At 50.4% G+C, this 18,427-nt stretch overlaps 1 long non-coding RNA gene across 1 annotated transcript; it reads left to right on the top strand.

Moving 5' to 3' along the window:
- The first annotated feature begins 406 nt into the window (after nt 1-406).
- Nucleotides 407-16,695, top strand: LOC147645988 (uncharacterized). Its single transcript, XR_015282032.1, has 12 exons — nt 407-581; nt 676-909; nt 1,201-3,735; nt 3,830-4,063; nt 4,355-6,892; nt 6,987-7,220; nt 7,512-10,049; nt 10,144-10,377; nt 10,669-13,206; nt 13,301-13,534; nt 13,826-16,363; nt 16,458-16,695. It is a non-coding gene; the product is annotated as an uncharacterized LOC147645988 (long non-coding RNA).
- Nucleotides 16,696-18,427: the final 1,732 nt, after the last annotated feature.

Here is an 18,427-nt window from a genome sequence, read left to right as displayed (position 1 = left end):
AAGAGAAGGGGGCTGGCGAGGCCTCCCTGCAGCTCTAGGAAAGATGGGCACAGACAGGAGAAGCCTTTCAATTGCAGGAGTGAGCTTGAAGTTGGATCTAATGAAGCTGCTCTTTTCCACTCCGGCTGCTGGGCCACTGGCCCAGGCTGTGCACAGAGGCTGGGGATGCTCCATCCTTGGCAACATCCAAGGCCAGCTGGGAGCGGGGCTCTGAGCAACCTATTCTGGGCGAAGATTGCTCCGCTTGGAACAAGATGGTCTTTAGGGTCCCTTCCAAGCCCAAGCACCCAGGGATTCCATCATTCATTCTACGGTCTCCGTTGTCCACTTCAGCCTGGGCCTGAACTCCTGGCGGTGATGTCACAGTGCACGCTCCAGCTAGAACTTCCAGCATCCAGCAACGGCCACAACACAACCCTTGGCTCCTTGTGCCAGCACGCTCTTCATTCACCCTGCTCCAAGCCTACCCCTGTCACCTTGTTGCCACCTGCTCCCTGATTCCCCCAGCAGTCCCCAAAGCTCCCCATCGCTTGGATTTTGCTCTCCATCCCTGCAGGATATCTGCATTTGTTCCAAAAGAGGTATGGTACTATTCCACGGAGGCGGACACCTCGCAGCTGCCCGGCTGGGCTGGAGCTCTGTGGGACAGGCTGGGAAATTTTGCTACCTCTGCAGGCTGGCACAGACCGAGAGGAGGAGACGGACGTCGATACACAGACTGATAGAGAAGAAGCCATGGAAGTGGACGGAGAGGATACTGGAGAGCAAGAGATGGATGTGGATATGTACGAGACAGAGGAAGAGATGGAGGTGGAAACGAAAGATTCTATTGAAGAGATGGATATTGATCTAAAAGACAAGGAGGAAGACATGGTCTTGGGATGAAGACCGATGCCAGCAGCAGAACAGGCAGGTGCTCCCCACAGGCAGAGTGGGTCCCCTGCTGCCAGCCTGGGGCCGGGCTGGGCACTTCCTGCTCAGGGACACGCTAGCCCATGCACTGCATTCTGCTGGCCATCCCTGGCCTGGCCTGGGCTTGCTGTGGGACACACAAGTCCTGTTCCAGTGCCTGGGCCACAGCCCCCAGCCAGGCTCCCTTCTGGCAGCAGAGTCCCACTGGGCCAGTGTCCCAGCCCGGCAGCACATGGAACACCCTTCCGTGCCTGACTGCACTGACCGTGCTACTTGTTTTTCTTCCAGGACTTAGGGACATCACAGACACAGATGCCACCCTGCTGTACATACGTTTTACAGTTGTTGTGTTCAGGATAGAGGTTTTAGAGTTTGTTTAAGTTGTCTGTAAATACGTTTCATAGAGTTTTGTTAGATCTGTTCTCAGGTAAATAGGTTCTATAGTTTGTTGTTGTTGTTGTTGTTGTTGTTGTTGTTGTTACCAATATTCTTACAGTGTAAATATGTGGTGTAGTTCATTCTTGTTCCTTTTCTTCTACAGATAAACAGTCTTTGATTTTCACACCCCAGTTCTCTTTGCATTTTCCTCGGGCACATTTGCAAAGCTGTGGGTTCTTTCGGGAACAATGTTTGCAGGACTCTAAAAAGAGTATCAAAACCGCTCTGCCACACTCTCCGCTGCTGCTGCTGCCCCAAAAAGCACTGGCTGGCTTTGCTCACACAATCACAGTTGTGGTGGCATTTCTACCACACCACAGGACAGCGATGTTTTCCCTCTTCTCCTGGAAATACCTACAGCACTTGTGGGTAGCAAGGCAAACATGAGCCTCTTTTAGTGGCCCTTGAAATTGGACATGTGAAATGAGGCACACAAAGCCACAGGCCAGCTGAACCTGTCATCTCTGAATGGGTCTTTACATTCTTCCCAGGAAGATGAATGGCAATCACTATTTTGGCAGGGAGGAAAGTGCATCAGCTAGCAATTTGCTGTAGAAAATGTGCTTTCTGCTCCTCTCACAGCCAAAACTCCTACCCATTTCTTGGAAGTCCTTCTTAGATAAGGACCGTGTTCAACTGAGTGACAGTGAAGCCAAATGGCAATGCCGCAATCAATTGTCCTGTACACAATCTCCTTCATCCACGTGGAAGGTTACTCACGGGCACACAAGAGGACGGAAGAAACCCAAATGCATCGTTGGACATCATAAAGTCAGACGTGTTGAGGGATGAAGAAATCTTGCAGAGATATGGAAAGCTGCCCTGAAAACCCAGTTCGGGGAGAGCCTGAGCTCTTTTGTGCTTCTAGGCCTGAAGATGCTCAGCGCCTTTCCCAGATGCTCAGCAGGCAGTAGGATTGTGCCTGAATCTGGCTCTGGAAATGCCAGTGCCTCAACTGAGAGCTGTGGCAATGATTTCCATTGCATGGAGAGGGGCCACAGTCCTGCAAGAGTCTTTCAGCAGAGCAAACAGCAGCCTGGAGGGTGGGCAGTGCTGCATCTGGACCACTGCATGCTCATCCTTCACCACAATGCAGAGCTGCCATGGATCACTTTTTCCATTTCTGCTGTTGGATATGTTTTGGAGAAGTTGTTCTAGGTGGCTTTGGATGGTGATCCAAGTAGGAAGCAGCCATTCGCCTGCTGTGATATCCTTACAACTAGTCCTAACTTCTCATTGCCTTTGGTTTGATTGGGGGTGTTTTATCTGTTTGTTTGATTGGTTTCTTTGGGTTGGTTTCTTTGTGTTTTTCTCTCTTTTGCTTGGAGTTTCTTTTCCTTTTTTAGAAATGACTGGTGAAGTTGGCACAACTAAACTCCAGAAAACGTAAAGCAGGCTTGACTTTCCAGAAATTGCTTTTGGCTGGCTTTAGCTGCATTCCCCAGGATCACGATCAGCAGTAGATATTTGCAGGTTTTGCTCTGCATCCTCAGCCTGCCCAGATGTTGTTCAGTGTTTCAGCAGTGGAGAAGACGATGGATATTTTGCTAAACCTCCTTTCAAACAACAAAACTTGGGTTAGCACGACAGAAAAGAAGAGAAGAAAATCTTCGCCAGTTAGAACAGAGCCAGAGTCCCACCATTTCCCCCTCCACTTCTCTTTCTTTTCTACATTTAGAGGTAAAGCTTCCATCTCCAAAAGCTTCCATCTCTCACTTCCTGATGTAGCCATTTGCTACCCTTTAGCCTTGACTGCCACGCATCGGACTGCTGTCCGTGTGGGGCTGGGGATGCTCAGCCTGGAAAGAGAAGGGGGCTGGCGAGGCCTCCCTGCAGCTCTAGGAAAGATGGGCACAGACAGGAGAAGCCTTTCAATTGCAGGAGTGAGCTTGAAGTTGGATCTAATGAAGCTGCTCTTTTCCACTCCGGCTGCTGGGCCACTGGCCCAGGCTGTGCACAGAGGCTGGGGATGCTCCATCCTTGGCAACATCCAAGGCCAGCTGGGAGCGGGGCTCTGAGCAACCTATTCTGGGCGAAGATTGCTCCGCTTGGAACAAGATGGTCTTTAGGGTCCCTTCCAAGCCCAAGCACCCAGGGATTCCATCATTCATTCTACGGTCTCCGTTGTCCACTTCAGCCTGGGCCTCAACTCCTGGCGGTGATGTCACAGTGCACGCTCCAGCTAGAACTTCCACCATCCAGCAACGGCCACAACACAACCCTTGGCTCCTTGTGCCAGCACGCTCTTCATTCACCCTGCTCCAAGCCTACCCCTGTCACCTTGTTGCCACCTGCTCCCTGATTCCCCCAGCAGTCCCCAAAGCTCCCCATCGCTTGGATTTTGCTCTCCATCCCTGCAGGATATCTGCATTTGTTCCAAAAGAGGTATGGTACTATTCCACGGAGGCGGACACCTCGCAGCTGCCCGGCTGGGCTGGAGCTCTGTGGGACAGGCTGGGAAATTTTGCTACCTCTGCAGGCTGGCACAGACGGAGAGGAGGAGACGGACGTCGATACACAGACTGATAGAGAAGAAGCCATGGAAGTGGACGGAGAGGATACTGGAGAGGAAGAGATGGATGTGGATATGTACGAGACAGAGGAAGAGATGGAGGTGGAAACGAAAGATTCTATTGAAGAGATGGATATTGATCTAAAAGACAAGGAGGAAGACATGGTCTTGGGATGAAGACCGATGCCAGCAGCAGAACAGGCAGGTGCTCCCCACAGGCAGAGTGGGGCCCCTGCTGCCAGCCTGGGGCCGGGCTGGGCACTTCCTGCTCAGGGACACGCTAGCCCATGCACTGGATTCTGCTGGCCATCCCTGGCCTGGCCTGGGCTTGCTGTGGGCCACACAAGCCCTGTTCCAGTGCCTGGGCCACAGCCCCCAGCCAGGCTCCCTTCTGGCAGCAGAGTCCCACTGGGCCAGTGTCCCAGCCCGGCAGCACATGGAACACCCTTCCGTGCCTGACTGCACTGACCGTGCTACTTGTTTTTCTTCCAGGACTTAGGGACATCACAGACACAGATGCCACCCTGCTGTACATGCGTTTTACAGTTGTTGTGTTCAGGATAGAGGTTTTAGAGTTTGTTTAAGTTGTCTGTAAATACGTTTCATAGAGTTTTGTTAGAGCTGTTCTCAGGTAAATAGGTTCTATAGTTTGTTGTTGTTGTTGTTGTTGTTGTTGTTGTTGTTGTTACCAATATTCTTACAGTGTAAATATGTGGTGTAGTTCATTCTTGTTCCTTTTCTTCTACAGATAAACAGTCTTTGATTTTCACACCCCAGTTCTCTTTGCATTTTCCTCGGGCACATTTGCAAAGCTGTGGGTTCTTTCGGGAACAATGTTTGCAGGACTCTAAAAAGAGTATCAAAACCGCTCTGCCACACTCTCCGCTGCTGCTGCTGCCCCAAAAAGCACTGGCTGGCTTTGCTCACACAATCACAGTTGTGGTGGCATTTCTACCACACCACAGGACAGCGATGTTTTCCCTCTTCTCCTGGAAATACCTACAGCACTTGTGGGTAGCAAGGCAAACATGAGCCTCTTTTAGTGGCCCTTGAAATTGGACATGTGAAATGAGGCACACAAAGCCACAGGCCAGCTGAACCTGGCATCTCTGAATGGGTCTTTACATTCTTCCCAGGAAGATGAATGGCAATCACTATTTTGGCAGGGAGGAAAGTGCATCAGCTAGCAATTTGCTGTAGAAAATGTGCTTTCTGCTCCTCTCACAGCCAAAACTCCTACCCATTTCTTGGAAGTCCTTCTTAGATAAGGACCGTGTTCAACTGAGTGACAGTGAAGCCAAATGGCAATGCCGCAATCAATTGTCCTGTACACAATCTCCTTCATCCACGTGGAAGGTTACTCACGGGCACACAAGAGGACGGAAGAAACCCAAATGCATCGTTGGACATCATAAAGTCAGACGTGTTGAGGGATGAAGAAATCTTGCAGAGATATGGAAAGCTGCCCTGAAAACCCAGTTCGGGGAGAGCCTGAGCTCTTTTGTGCTTCTAGGCCTGAAGATGCTCAGCGCCTTTCCCAGATGCTCAGCAGGCAGTAGGATTGTGCCTGAATCTGGCTCTGGAAATGCCAGTGCCTCAACTGAGAGCTGTGGCAATGATTTCCATTGCATGGAGAGGGGCCACAGTCCTGCAAGAGTCTTTCAGCAGAGCAAACAGCAGCCTGGAGGGTGGGCAGTGCTGCATCTGGACCACTGCATGCTCATCCTTCACCACAATGCAGAGCTGCCATGGATCACTTTTTCCATTTCTGCTGTTGGATATGTTTTGGAGAAGTTGTTCTAGGTGGCTTTGGATGGTGATCCAAGTAGGAAGCAGCCATTCGCCTGCTGTGATATCCTTACAACTAGTCCTAACTTCTCATTGCCTTTGGTTTGATTGGGGGTGTTTTATCTGTTTGTTTGATTGGTTTCTTTGGGTTGGTTTCTTTGTGTTTTTCTCTCTTTTGCTTGGAGTTTCTTTTCCTTTTTTAGAAATGACTGGTGAAGTTGGCACAACTAAACTCCAGAAAACGTAAAGCAGGCTTGACTTTCCAGAAATTGCTTTTGGCTGGCTTTAGCTGCATTCCCCAGGATCACGATCAGCAGTAGATATTTGCAGGTTTTGCTCTGCATCCTCAGCCTGCCCAGATGTTGTTCAGTGTTTCAGCAGTGGAGAAGACGATGGATATTTTGCTAAACCTCCTTTCAAACAACAAAACTTGGGTTAGCACGACAGAAAAGAAGAGAAGAAAATCTTCGCCAGTTAGAACAGAGCCAGAGTCCCACCATTTCCCCCTCCACTTCTCTTTCTTTTCTACATTTAGAGGTAAAGCTTCCATCTCCAAAAGCTTCCATCTCTCACTTCCTGATGTAGCCATTTGCTACCCTTTAGCCTTGACTGCCACGCATCGGACTGCTGTCCGTGTGGGGCTGGGGATGCTCAGCCTGGAAAGAGAAGGGGGCTGGCGAGGCCTCCCTGCAGCTCTAGGAAAGATGGGCACAGACAGGAGAAGCCTTTCAATTGCAGGAGTGAGCTTGAAGTTGGATCTAATGAAGCTGCTCTTTTCCACTCCGGCTGCTGGGCCACTGGCCCAGGCTGTGCACAGAGGCTGGGGATGCTCCATCCTTGGCAACATCCAAGGCCAGCTGGGAGCGGGGCTCTGAGCAACCTATTCTGGGCGAAGATTGCTCCGCTTGGAACAAGATGGTCTTTAGGGTCCCTTCCAAGCCCAAGCACCCAGGGATTCCATCATTCATTCTACGGTCTCCGTTGTCCACTTCAGCCTGGGCCTCAACTCCTGGCGGTGATGTCACAGTGCACGCTCCAGCTAGAACTTCCAGCATCCAGCAACGGCCACAACACAACCCTTGGCTCCTTGTGCCAGCACGCTCTTCATTCACCCTGCTCCAAGCCTACCCCTGTCACCTTGTTGCCACCTGCTCCCTGATTCCCCCAGCAGTCCCCAAAGCTCCCCATCGCTTGGATTTTGCTCTCCATCCCTGCAGGATATCTGCATTTGTTCCAAAAGAGGTATGGTACTATTCCACGGAGGCGGACACCTCGCAGCTGCCCGGCTGGGCTGGAGCTCTGTGGGACAGGCTGGGAAATTTTGCTACCTCTGCAGGCTGGCACAGACGGAGAGGAGGAGACGGACGTCGATACACAGACTGATAGAGAAGAAGCCATGGAAGTGGACGGAGAGGATAGTGGAGAGGAAGAGATGGATGTGGATATGTACGAGACAGAGGAAGAGATGGAGGTGGAAACGAAAGATTCTATTGAAGAGATGGATATTGATCTAAAAGACAAGGAGGAAGACATGGTCTTGGGATGAAGACCGATGCCAGCAGCAGAACAGGCAGGTGCTCCCCACAGGCAGAGTGGGGCCCCTGCTGCCAGCCTGGGGCCGGGCTGGGCACTTCCTGCTCAGGGACACGCTAGCCCATGCACTGGATTCTGCTGGCCATCCCTGGCCTGGCCTGGCCTTGCTGTGGGCCACACAAGCCCTGTTCCAGTGCCTGGGCCACAGCCCCCAGCCAGGCTCCCTTCTGGCAGCAGAGTCCCACTGGGCCAGTGTCCCAGCCCGGCAGCACATGGAACACCCTTCCGTGCCTGACTGCACTGACCGTGCTACTTGTTTTTCTTGCAGGACTTAGGGACATCACAGACACAGATGCCACCCTGCTGTACATGCGTTTTACAGTTGTTGTGTTCAGGATAGAGGTTTTAGAGTTTGTTTAAGTTGTCTGTAAATACGTTTCATAGAGTTTTGTTAGAGCTGTTCTCAGGTAAATAGGTTCTATAGTTTGTTGTTGTTGTTGTTGTTGTTGTTGTTGTTGTTGTTACCAATATTCTTACAGTGTAAATATGTGGTGTAGTTCATTCTTGTTCCTTTTCTTCTACAGATAAACAGTCTTTGATTTTCACACCCCAGTTCTCTTTGCATTTTCCTCGGGCACATTTGCAAAGCTGTGGGTTCTTTCGGGAACAATGTTTGCAGGACTCTAAAAAGAGTATCAAAACCGCTCTGCCACACTCTCCGCTGCTGCTGCTGCCCCAAAAAGCACTGGCTGGCTTTGCTCACACAATCACAGTTGTGGTGGCATTTCTACCACACCACAGGACAGCGATGTTTTCCCTCTTCTCCTGGAAATACCTACAGCACTTGTGGGTAGCAAGGCAAACATGAGCCTCTTTTAGTGGCCCTTGAAATTGGACATGTGAAATGAGGCACACAAAGCCACAGGCCAGCTGAACCTGTCATCTCTGAATGGGTCTTTACATTCTTCCCAGGAAGATGAATGGCAATCACTATTTTGGCAGGGAGGAAAGTGCATCAGCTAGCAATTTGCTGTAGAAAATGTGCTTTCTGCTCCTCTCACAGCCAAAACTCCTACCCATTTCTTGGAAGTCCTTCTTAGATAAGGACCGTGTTCAACTGAGTGACAGTGAAGCCAAATGGCAATGCCGCAATCAATTGTCCTGTACACAATCTCCTTCATCCACGTGGAAGGTTACTCACGGGCACACAAGAGGACGGAAGAAACCCAAATGCATCGTTGGACATCATAAAGTCAGACGTGTTGAGGGATGAAGAAATCTTGCAGAGATATGGAAAGCTGCCCTGAAAACCCAGTTCGGGGAGAGCCTGAGCTCTTTTGTGCTTCTAGGCCTGAAGATGCTCAGCGCCTTTCCCAGATGCTCAGCAGGCAGTAGGATTGTGCCTGAATCTGGCTCTGGAAATGCCAGTGCCTCAACTGAGAGCTGTGGCAATGATTTCCATTGCATGGAGAGGGGCCACAGTCCTGCAAGAGTCTTTCAGCAGAGCAAACAGCAGCCTGGAGGGTGGGCAGTGCTGCATCTGGACCACTGCATGCTCATCCTTCACCACAATGCAGAGCTGCCATGGATCACTTTTTCCATTTCTGCTGTTGGATATGTTTTGGAGAAGTTGTTCTAGGTGGCTTTGGATGGTGATCCAAGTAGGAAGCAGCCATTCGCCTGCTGTGATATCCTTACAACTAGTCCTAACTTCTCATTGCCTTTGGTTTGATTGGGGGTGTTTTATCTGTTTGTTTGATTGGTTTCTTTGGGTTGGTTTCTTTGTGTTTTTCTCTCTTTTGCTTGGAGTTTCTTTTCCTTTTTTAGAAATGACTGGTGAAGTTGGCACAACTAAACTCCAGAAAACGTAAAGCAGGCTTGACTTTCCAGAAATTGCTTTTGGCTGGCTTTAGCTGCATTCCCCAGGATCACGATCAGCAGTAGATATTTGCAGGTTTTGCTCTGCATCCTCAGCCTGCCCAGATGTTGTTCAGTGTTTCAGCAGTGGAGAAGACGATGGATATTTTGCTAAACCTCCTTTCAAACAACAAAACTTGGGTTAGCACGACAGAAAAGAAGAGAAGAAAATCTTCGCCAGTTAGAACAGAGCCAGAGTCCCACCATTTCCCCCTCCACTTCTCTTTCTTTTCTACATTTAGAGGTAAAGCTTCCATCTCCAAAAGCTTCCATCTCTCACTTCCTGATGTAGCCATTTGCTACCCTTTAGCCTTGACTGCCACGCATCGGACTGCTGTCCGTGTGGGGCTGGGGATGCTCAGCCTGGAAAGAGAAGGGGGCTGGCGAGGCCTCCCTGCAGCTCTAGGAAAGATGGGCACAGACAGGAGAAGCCTTTCAATTGCAGGAGTGAGCTTGAAGTTGGATCTAATGAAGCTGCTCTTTTCCACTCCGGCTGCTGGGCCACTGGCCCAGGCTGTGCACAGAGGCTGGGGATGCTCCATCCTTGGCAACATCCAAGGCCAGCTGGGAGCGGGGCTCTGAGCAACCTATTCTGGGCGAAGATTGCTCCGCTTGGAACAAGATGGTCTTTAGGGTCCCTTCCAAGCCCAAGCACCCAGGGATTCCATCATTCATTCTACGGTCTCCGTTGTCCACTTCAGCCTGGGCCTCAACTCCTGGCGGTGATGTCACAGTGCACGCTCCAGCTAGAACTTCCACCATCCAGCAACGGCCACAACACAACCCTTGGCTCCTTGTGCCAGCACGCTCTTCATTCACCCTGCTCCAAGCCTACCCCTGTCACCTTGTTGCCACCTGCTCCCTGATTCCCCCAGCAGTCCCCAAAGCTCCCCATCGCTTGGATTTTGCTCTCCATCCCTGCAGGATATCTGCATTTGTTCCAAAAGAGGTATGGTACTATTCCACGGAGGCGGACACCTCGCAGCTGCCCGGCTGGGCTGGAGCTCTGTGGGACAGGCTGGGAAATTTTGCTACCTCTGCAGGCTGGCACAGACGGAGAGGAGGAGACGGACGTCGATACACAGACTGATAGAGAAGAAGCCATGGAAGTGGACGGAGAGGATACTGGAGAGGAAGAGATGGATGTGGATATGTACGAGACAGAGGAAGAGATGGAGGTGGAAACGAAAGATTCTATTGAAGAGATGGATATTGATCTAAAAGACAAGGAGGAAGACATGGTCTTGGGATGAAGACCGATGCCAGCAGCAGAACAGGCAGGTGCTCCCCACAGGCAGAGTGGGGCCCCTGCTGCCAGCCTGGGGCCGGGCTGGGCACTTCCTGCTCAGGGACACGCTAGCCCATGCACTGGATTCTGCTGGCCATCCCTGGCCTGGCCTGGGCTTGCTGTGGGCCACACAAGCCCTGTTCCAGTGCCTGGGCCACAGCCCCCAGCCAGGCTCCCTTCTGGCAGCAGAGTCCCACTGGGCCAGTGTCCCAGCCCGGCAGCACATGGAACACCCTTCCGTGCCTGACTGCACTGACCGTGCTACTTGTTTTTCTTCCAGGACTTAGGGACATCACAGACACAGATGCCACCCTGCTGTACATGCGTTTTACAGTTGTTGTGTTCAGGATAGAGGTTTTAGAGTTTGTTTAAGTTGTCTGTAAATACGTTTCATAGAGTTTTGTTAGAGCTGTTCTCAGGTAAATAGGTTCTATAGTTTGTTGTTGTTGTTGTTGTTGTTGTTGTTGTTGTTGTTACCAATATTCTTACAGTGTAAATATGTGGTGTAGTTCATTCTTGTTCCTTTTCTTCTACAGATAAACAGTCTTTGATTTTCACACCCCAGTTCTCTTTGCATTTTCCTCGGGCACATTTGCAAAGCTGTGGGTTCTTTCGGGAACAATGTTTGCAGGACTCTAAAAAGAGTATCAAAACCGCTCTGCCACACTCTCCGCTGCTGCTGCTGCCCCAAAAAGCACTGGCTGGCTTTGCTCACACAATCACAGTTGTGGTGGCATTTCTACCACACCACAGGACAGCGATGTTTTCCCTCTTCTCCTGGAAATACCTACAGCACTTGTGGGTAGCAAGGCAAACATGAGCCTCTTTTAGTGGCCCTTGAAATTGGACATGTGAAATGAGGCACACAAAGCCACAGGCCAGCTGAACCTGGCATCTCTGAATGGGTCTTTACATTCTTCCCAGGAAGATGAATGGCAATCACTATTTTGGCAGGGAGGAAAGTGCATCAGCTAGCAATTTGCTGTAGAAAATGTGCTTTCTGCTCCTCTCACAGCCAAAACTCCTACCCATTTCTTGGAAGTCCTTCTTAGATAAGGACCGTGTTCAACTGAGTGACAGTGAAGCCAAATGGCAATGCCGCAATCAATTGTCCTGTACACAATCTCCTTCATCCACGTGGAAGGTTACTCACGGGCACACAAGAGGACGGAAGAAACCCAAATGCATCGTTGGACATCATAAAGTCAGACGTGTTGAGGGATGAAGAAATCTTGCAGAGATATGGAAAGCTGCCCTGAAAACCCAGTTCGGGGAGAGCCTGAGCTCTTTTGTGCTTCTAGGCCTGAAGATGCTCAGCGCCTTTCCCAGATGCTCAGCAGGCAGTAGGATTGTGCCTGAATCTGGCTCTGGAAATGCCAGTGCCTCAACTGAGAGCTGTGGCAATGATTTCCATTGCATGGAGAGGGGCCACAGTCCTGCAAGAGTCTTTCAGCAGAGCAAACAGCAGCCTGGAGGGTGGGCAGTGCTGCATCTGGACCACTGCATGCTCATCCTTCACCACAATGCAGAGCTGCCATGGATCACTTTTTCCATTTCTGCTGTTGGATATGTTTTGGAGAAGTTGTTCTAGGTGGCTTTGGATGGTGATCCAAGTAGGAAGCAGCCATTCGCCTGCTGTGATATCCTTACAACTAGTCCTAACTTCTCATTGCCTTTGGTTTGATTGGGGGTGTTTTATCTGTTTGTTTGATTGGTTTCTTTGGGTTGGTTTCTTTGTGTTTTTCTCTCTTTTGCTTGGAGTTTCTTTTCCTTTTTTAGAAATGACTGGTGAAGTTGGCACAACTAAACTCCAGAAAACGTAAAGCAGGCTTGACTTTCCAGAAATTGCTTTTGGCTGGCTTTAGCTGCATTCCCCAGGATCACGATCAGCAGTAGATATTTGCAGGTTTTGCTCTGCATCCTCAGCCTGCCCAGATGTTGTTCAGTGTTTCAGCAGTGGAGAAGACGATGGATATTTTGCTAAACCTCCTTTCAAACAACAAAACTTGGGTTAGCACGACAGAAAAGAAGAGAAGAAAATCTTCGCCAGTTAGAACAGAGCCAGAGTCCCACCATTTCCCCCTCCACTTCTCTTTCTTTTCTACATTTAGAGGTAAAGCTTCCATCTCCAAAAGCTTCCATCTCTCACTTCCTGATGTAGCCATTTGCTACCCTTTAGCCTTGACTGCCACGCATCGGACTGCTGTCCGTGTGGGGCTGGGGATGCTCAGCCTGGAAAGAGAAGGGGGCTGGCGAGGCCTCCCTGCAGCTCTAGGAAAGATGGGCACAGACAGGAGAAGCCTTTCAATTGCAGGAGTGAGCTTGAAGTTGGATCTAATGAAGCTGCTCTTTTCCACTCCGGCTGCTGGGCCACTGGCCCAGGCTGTGCACAGAGGCTGGGGATGCTCCATCCTTGGCAACATCCAAGGCCAGCTGGGAGCGGGGCTCTGAGCAACCTATTCTGGGCGAAGATTGCTCCGCTTGGAACAAGATGGTCTTTAGGGTCCCTTCCAAGCCCAAGCACCCAGGGATTCCATCATTCATTCTACGGTCTCCGTTGTCCACTTCAGCCTGGGCCTCAACTCCTGGCGGTGATGTCACAGTGCACGCTCCAGCTAGAACTTCCAGCATCCAGCAACGGCCACAACACAACCCTTGGCTCCTTGTGCCAGCACGCTCTTCATTCACCCTGCTCCAAGCCTACCCCTGTCACCTTGTTGCCACCTGCTCCCTGATTCCCCCAGCAGTCCCCAAAGCTCCCCATCGCTTGGATTTTGCTCTCCATCCCTGCAGGATATCTGCATTTGTTCCAAAAGAGGTATGGTACTATTCCACGGAGGCGGACACCTCGCAGCTGCCCGGCTGGGCTGGAGCTCTGTGGGACAGGCTGGGAAATTTTGCTACCTCTGCAGGCTGGCACAGACGGAGAGGAGGAGACGGACGTCGATACACAGACTGATAGAGAAGAAGCCATGGAAGTGGACGGAGAGGATAGTGGAGAGGAAGAGATGGATGTGGATATGTACGAGACAGAGGAAGAGATGGAGGTGGAAACGAAAGATTCTATTGAAGAGATGGATATTGATCTAAAAGACAAGGAGGAAGACATGGTCTTGGGATGAAGACCGATGCCAGCAGCAGAACAGGCAGGTGCTCCCCACAGGCAGAGTGGGGCCCCTGCTGCCAGCCTGGGGCCGGGCTGGGCACTTCCTGCTCAGGGACACGCTAGCCCATGCACTGGATTCTGCTGGCCATCCCTGGCCTGGCCTGGCCTTGCTGTGGGCCACACAAGCCCTGTTCCAGTGCCTGGGCCACAGCCCCCAGCCAGGCTCCCTTCTGGCAGCAGAGTCCCACTGGGCCAGTGTCCCAGCCCGGCAGCACATGGAACACCCTTCCGTGCCTGACTGCACTGACCGTGCTACTTGTTTTTCTTGCAGGACTTAGGGACATCACAGACACAGATGCCACCCTGCTGTACATGCGTTTTACAGTTGTTGTGTTCAGGATAGAGGTTTTAGAGTTTGTTTAAGTTGTCTGTAAATACGTTTCATAGAGTTTTGTTAGAGCTGTTCTCAGGTAAATAGGTTCTATAGTTTGTTGTTGTTGTTGTTGTTGTTGTTGTTGTTGTTGTTACCAATATTCTTACAGTGTAAATATGTGGTGTAGTTCATTCTTGTTCCTTTTCTTCTACAGATAAACAGTCTTTGATTTTCACACCCCAGTTCTCTTTGCATTTTCCTCGGGCACATTTGCAAAGCTGTGGGTTCTTTCGGGAACAATGTTTGCAGGACTCTAAAAAGAGTATCAAAACCGCTCTGCCACACTCTCCGCTGCTGCTGCTGCCCCAAAAAGCACTGGCTGGCTTTGCTCACACAATCACAGTTGTGGTGGCATTTCTACCACACCACAGGACAGCGATGTTTTCCCTCTTCTCCTGGAAATACCTACAGCACTTGTGGGTAGCAAGGCAAACATGAGCCTCTTTTAGTGGCCCTTGAAATTGGACATGTGAAATGAGGCACACAAAGCCACAGGCCAGCTGAACCTGGCATCTCTGAATGGGTCTTTACATTCTTCCCAGGAAGATGAATGGCAATCACTATTTTGGCAGGGAGGAAAGTGCATCAGCTAGCAATTTGCTGTAGAAAATGTGCTTTCTGCTCCTCTCACAGCCAAAACTCCTACCCATTTCTTGGAAGTCCTTCTTAGATAAGGACCGTGTTCAACTGAGTGACAGTGAAGCCAAATGGCAATGCCGCAATCAATTGTCCTGTACACAATCTCCTTCATCCACGTGGAAGGTTACTCACGGGCACACAAGAGGACGGAAGAAACCCAAATGCATCGTTGGACATCATAAAGTCAGACGTGTTGAGGGATGAAGAAATCTTGCAGAGATATGGAAAGCTGCCCTGAAAACCCAGTTCGGGGAGAGCCTGAGCTCTTTTGTGCTTCTAGGCCTGAAGATGCTCAGCGCCTTTCCCAGATGCTCAGCAGGCAGTAGGATTGTGCCTGAATCTGGCTCTGGAAATGCCAGTGCCTCAACTGAGAGCTGTGGCAATGATTTCCATTGCATGGAGAGGGGCCACAGTCCTGCAAGAGTCTTTCAGCAGAGCAAACAGCAGCCTGGAGGGTGGGCAGTGCTGCATCTGGACCACTGCATGCTCATCCTTCACCACAATGCAGAGCTGCCATGGATCACTTTTTCCATTTCTGCTGTTGGATATGTTTTGGAGAAGTTGTTCTAGGTGGCTTTGGATGGTGATCCAAGTAGGAAGCAGCCATTCGCCTGCTGTGATATCCTTACAACTAGTCCTAACTTCTCATTGCCTTTGGTTTGATTGGGGGTGTTTTATCTGTTTGTTTGATTGGTTTCTTTGGGTTGGTTTCTTTGTGTTTTTCTCTCTTTTGCTTGGAGTTTCTTTTCCTTTTTTAGAAATGACTGGTGAAGTTGGCACAACTAAACTCCAGAAAACGTAAAGCAGGCTTGACTTTCCAGAAATTGCTTTTGGCTGGCTTTAGCTGCATTCCCCAGGATCACGATCAGCAGTAGATATTTGCAGGTTTTGCTCTGCATCCTCAGCCTGCCCAGATGTTGTTCAGTGTTTCAGCAGTGGAGAAGACGATGGATATTTTGCTAAACCTCCTTTCAAACAACAAAACTTGGGTTAGCACGACAGAAAAGAAGAGAAGAAAATCTTCGCCAGTTAGAACAGAGCCAGAGTCCCACCATTTCCCCCTCCACTTCTCTTTCTTTTCTACATTTAGAGGTAAAGCTTCCATCTCCAAAAGCTTCCATCTCTCACTTCCTGATGTAGCCATTTGCTACCCTTTAGCCTTGACTGCCACGCATCGGACTGCTGTCCGTGTGGGGCTGGGGATGCTCAGCCTGGAAAGAGAAGGGGGCTGGCGAGGCCTCCCTGCAGCTCTAGGAAAGATGGGCACAGACAGGAGAAGCCTTTCAATTGCAGGAGTGAGCTTGAAGTTGGATCTAATGAAGCTGCTCTTTTCCACTCCGGCTGCTGGGCCACTGGCCCAGGCTGTGCACAGAGGCTGGGGATGCTCCATCCTTGGCAACATCCAAGGCCAGCTGGGAGCGGGGCTCTGAGCAACCTATTCTGGGCGAAGATTGCTCCGCTTGGAACAAGATGGTCTTTAGGGTCCCTTCCAAGCCCAAGCACCCAGGGATTCCATCATTCATTCTACGGTCTCCGTTGTCCACTTCAGCCTGGGCCTCAACTCCTGGCGGTGATGTCACAGTGCACGCTCCAGCTAGAACTTCCAGCATCCAGCAACGGCCACAACACAACCCTTGGCTCCTTGTGCCAGCACGCTCTTCATTCACCCTGCTCCAAGCCTACCCCTGTCACCTTGTTGCCACCTGCTCCCTGATTCCCCCAGCAGTCCCCAAAGCTCCCCATCGCTTGGATTTTGCTCTCCATCCCTGCAGGATATCTGCATTTGTTCCAAAAGAGGTATGGTACTATTCCACGGAGGCGGACACCTCGCAGCTGCCCGGCTGGGCTGGAGCTCTGTGGGACAGGCTGGGAAATTTTGCTACCTCTGCAGGCTGGCACAGACGGAGAGGAGGAGACGGACGTCGATACACAGACTGATAGAGAAGAAGCCATGGAAGTGGACGGAGAGGATACTGGAGAGCAAGAGATGGATGTGGATATGTACGAGACAGAGGAAGAGATGGAGGTGGAAACGAAAGATTCTATTGAAGAGATGGATATTGATCTAAAAGACAAGGAGGAAGACATGGTCTTGGGATGAAGACCGATGCCAGCAGCAGAACAGGCAGGTGCTCCCCACAGGCAGAGTGGGTCCCCTGCTGCCAGCCTGGGGCCGGGCTGGGCACTTCCTGCTCAGGGACACGCTAGCCCATGCACTGCATTCTGCTGGCCATCCCTGGCCTGGCCTGGGCTTGCTGTGGGACACACAAGTCCTGTTCCAGTGCCTGGGCCACAGCCCCCAGCCAGGCTCCCTTCTGGCAGCAGAGTCCCACTGGGCCAGTGTCCCAGCCCGGCAGCACATGGAACACCCTTCCGTGCCTGACTGCACTGACCGTGCTACTTGTTTTTCTTCCAGGACTTAGGGACATCACAGACACAGATGCCACCCTGCTGTACATACGTTTTACAGTTGTTGTGTTCAGGATAGAGGTTTTAGAGTTTGTTTAAGTTGTCTGTAAATACGTTTCATAGAGTTTTGTTAGATCTGTTCTCAGGTAAATAGGTTCTATAGTTTGTTGTTGTTGTTGTTGTTGTTGTTGTTGTTGTTACCAATATTCTTACAGTGTAAATATGTGGTGTAGTTCATTCTTGTTCCTTTTCTTCTACAGATAAACAGTCTTTGATTTTCACACCCCAGTTCTCTTTGCATTTTCCTCGGGCACATTTGCAAAGCTGTGGGTTCTTTCGGGAACAATGTTTGCAGGACTCTAAAAAGAGTATCAAAACCGCTCTGCCACACTCTCCTCCGCTGCTGCTGCCCCAAAAAGCACTGGCTGGCTTTGCTCACACAATCACAGTTGTGGTGGCATTTCTACCACACCACAGGACAGCGATGTTTTCCCTCTTCTCCTGGAAATACCTACAGCACTTGTGGGTAGCAAGGCAAACATGAGCCTCTTTTAGTGGCCCTTGAAATTGGACATGTGAAATGAGGCACACAAAGCCACAGGCCAGCTGAACCTGTCATCTCTGAATGGGTCTTTACATTCTTCCCAGGAAGATGAATGGCAATCACTATTTTGGCAGGGAGGAAAGTGCATCAGCTAGCAATTTGCTGTAGAAAATGTGCTTTCTGCTCCTCTCACAGCCAAAACTCCTACCCATTTCTTGGAAGTCCTTCTTAGATAAGGACCGTGTTCAACTGAGTGACAGTGAAGCCAAATGGCAATGCCGCAATCAATTGTCCTGTACACAATCTCCTTCATCCACGTGGAAGGTTACTCACGGGCACACAAGAGGACGGAAGAAACCCAAATGCATCGTTGGACATCATAAAGTCAGACGTGTTGAGGGATGAAGAAATCTTGCAGAGATATGGAAAGCTGCCCTGAAAACCCAGTTCGGGGAGAGCCTGAGCTCTTTTGTGCTTCTAGGCCTGAAGATGCTCAGCGCCTTTCCCAGATGCTCAGCAGGCAGTAGGATTGTGCCTGAATCTGGCTCTGGAAATGCCAGTGCCTCAACTGAGAGCTGTGGCAATGATTTCCATTGCATGGAGAGGGGCCACAGTCCTGCAAGAGTCTTTCAGCAGAGCAAACAGCAGCCTGGAGGGTGGGCAGTGCTGCATCTGGACCACTGCATGCTCATCCTTCACCACAATGCAGAGCTGCCATGGATCACTTTTTCCATTTCTGCTGTTGGATATGTTTTGGAGAAGTTGTTCTAGGTGGCTTTGGATGGTGATCCAAGTAGGAAGCAGCCATTCGCCTGCTGTGATATCCTTACAACTAGTCCTAACTTCTCATTGCCTTTGGTTTGATTGGGGGTGTTTTATCTGTTTGTTTGATTGGTTTCTTTGGGTTG

The sequence above is a fragment of the Cyanistes caeruleus genome, unplaced genomic scaffold (genome assembly GCF_971803275.1).
Source record: "Cyanistes caeruleus unplaced genomic scaffold, bCyaCae1.hap1.1 HAP1_SCAFFOLD_138, whole genome shotgun sequence".
NCBI lineage: Eukaryota > Metazoa > Chordata > Aves > Passeriformes > Paridae > Cyanistes > Cyanistes caeruleus.
This window is presented reverse-complemented; position numbering and strand designations above follow the sequence as displayed.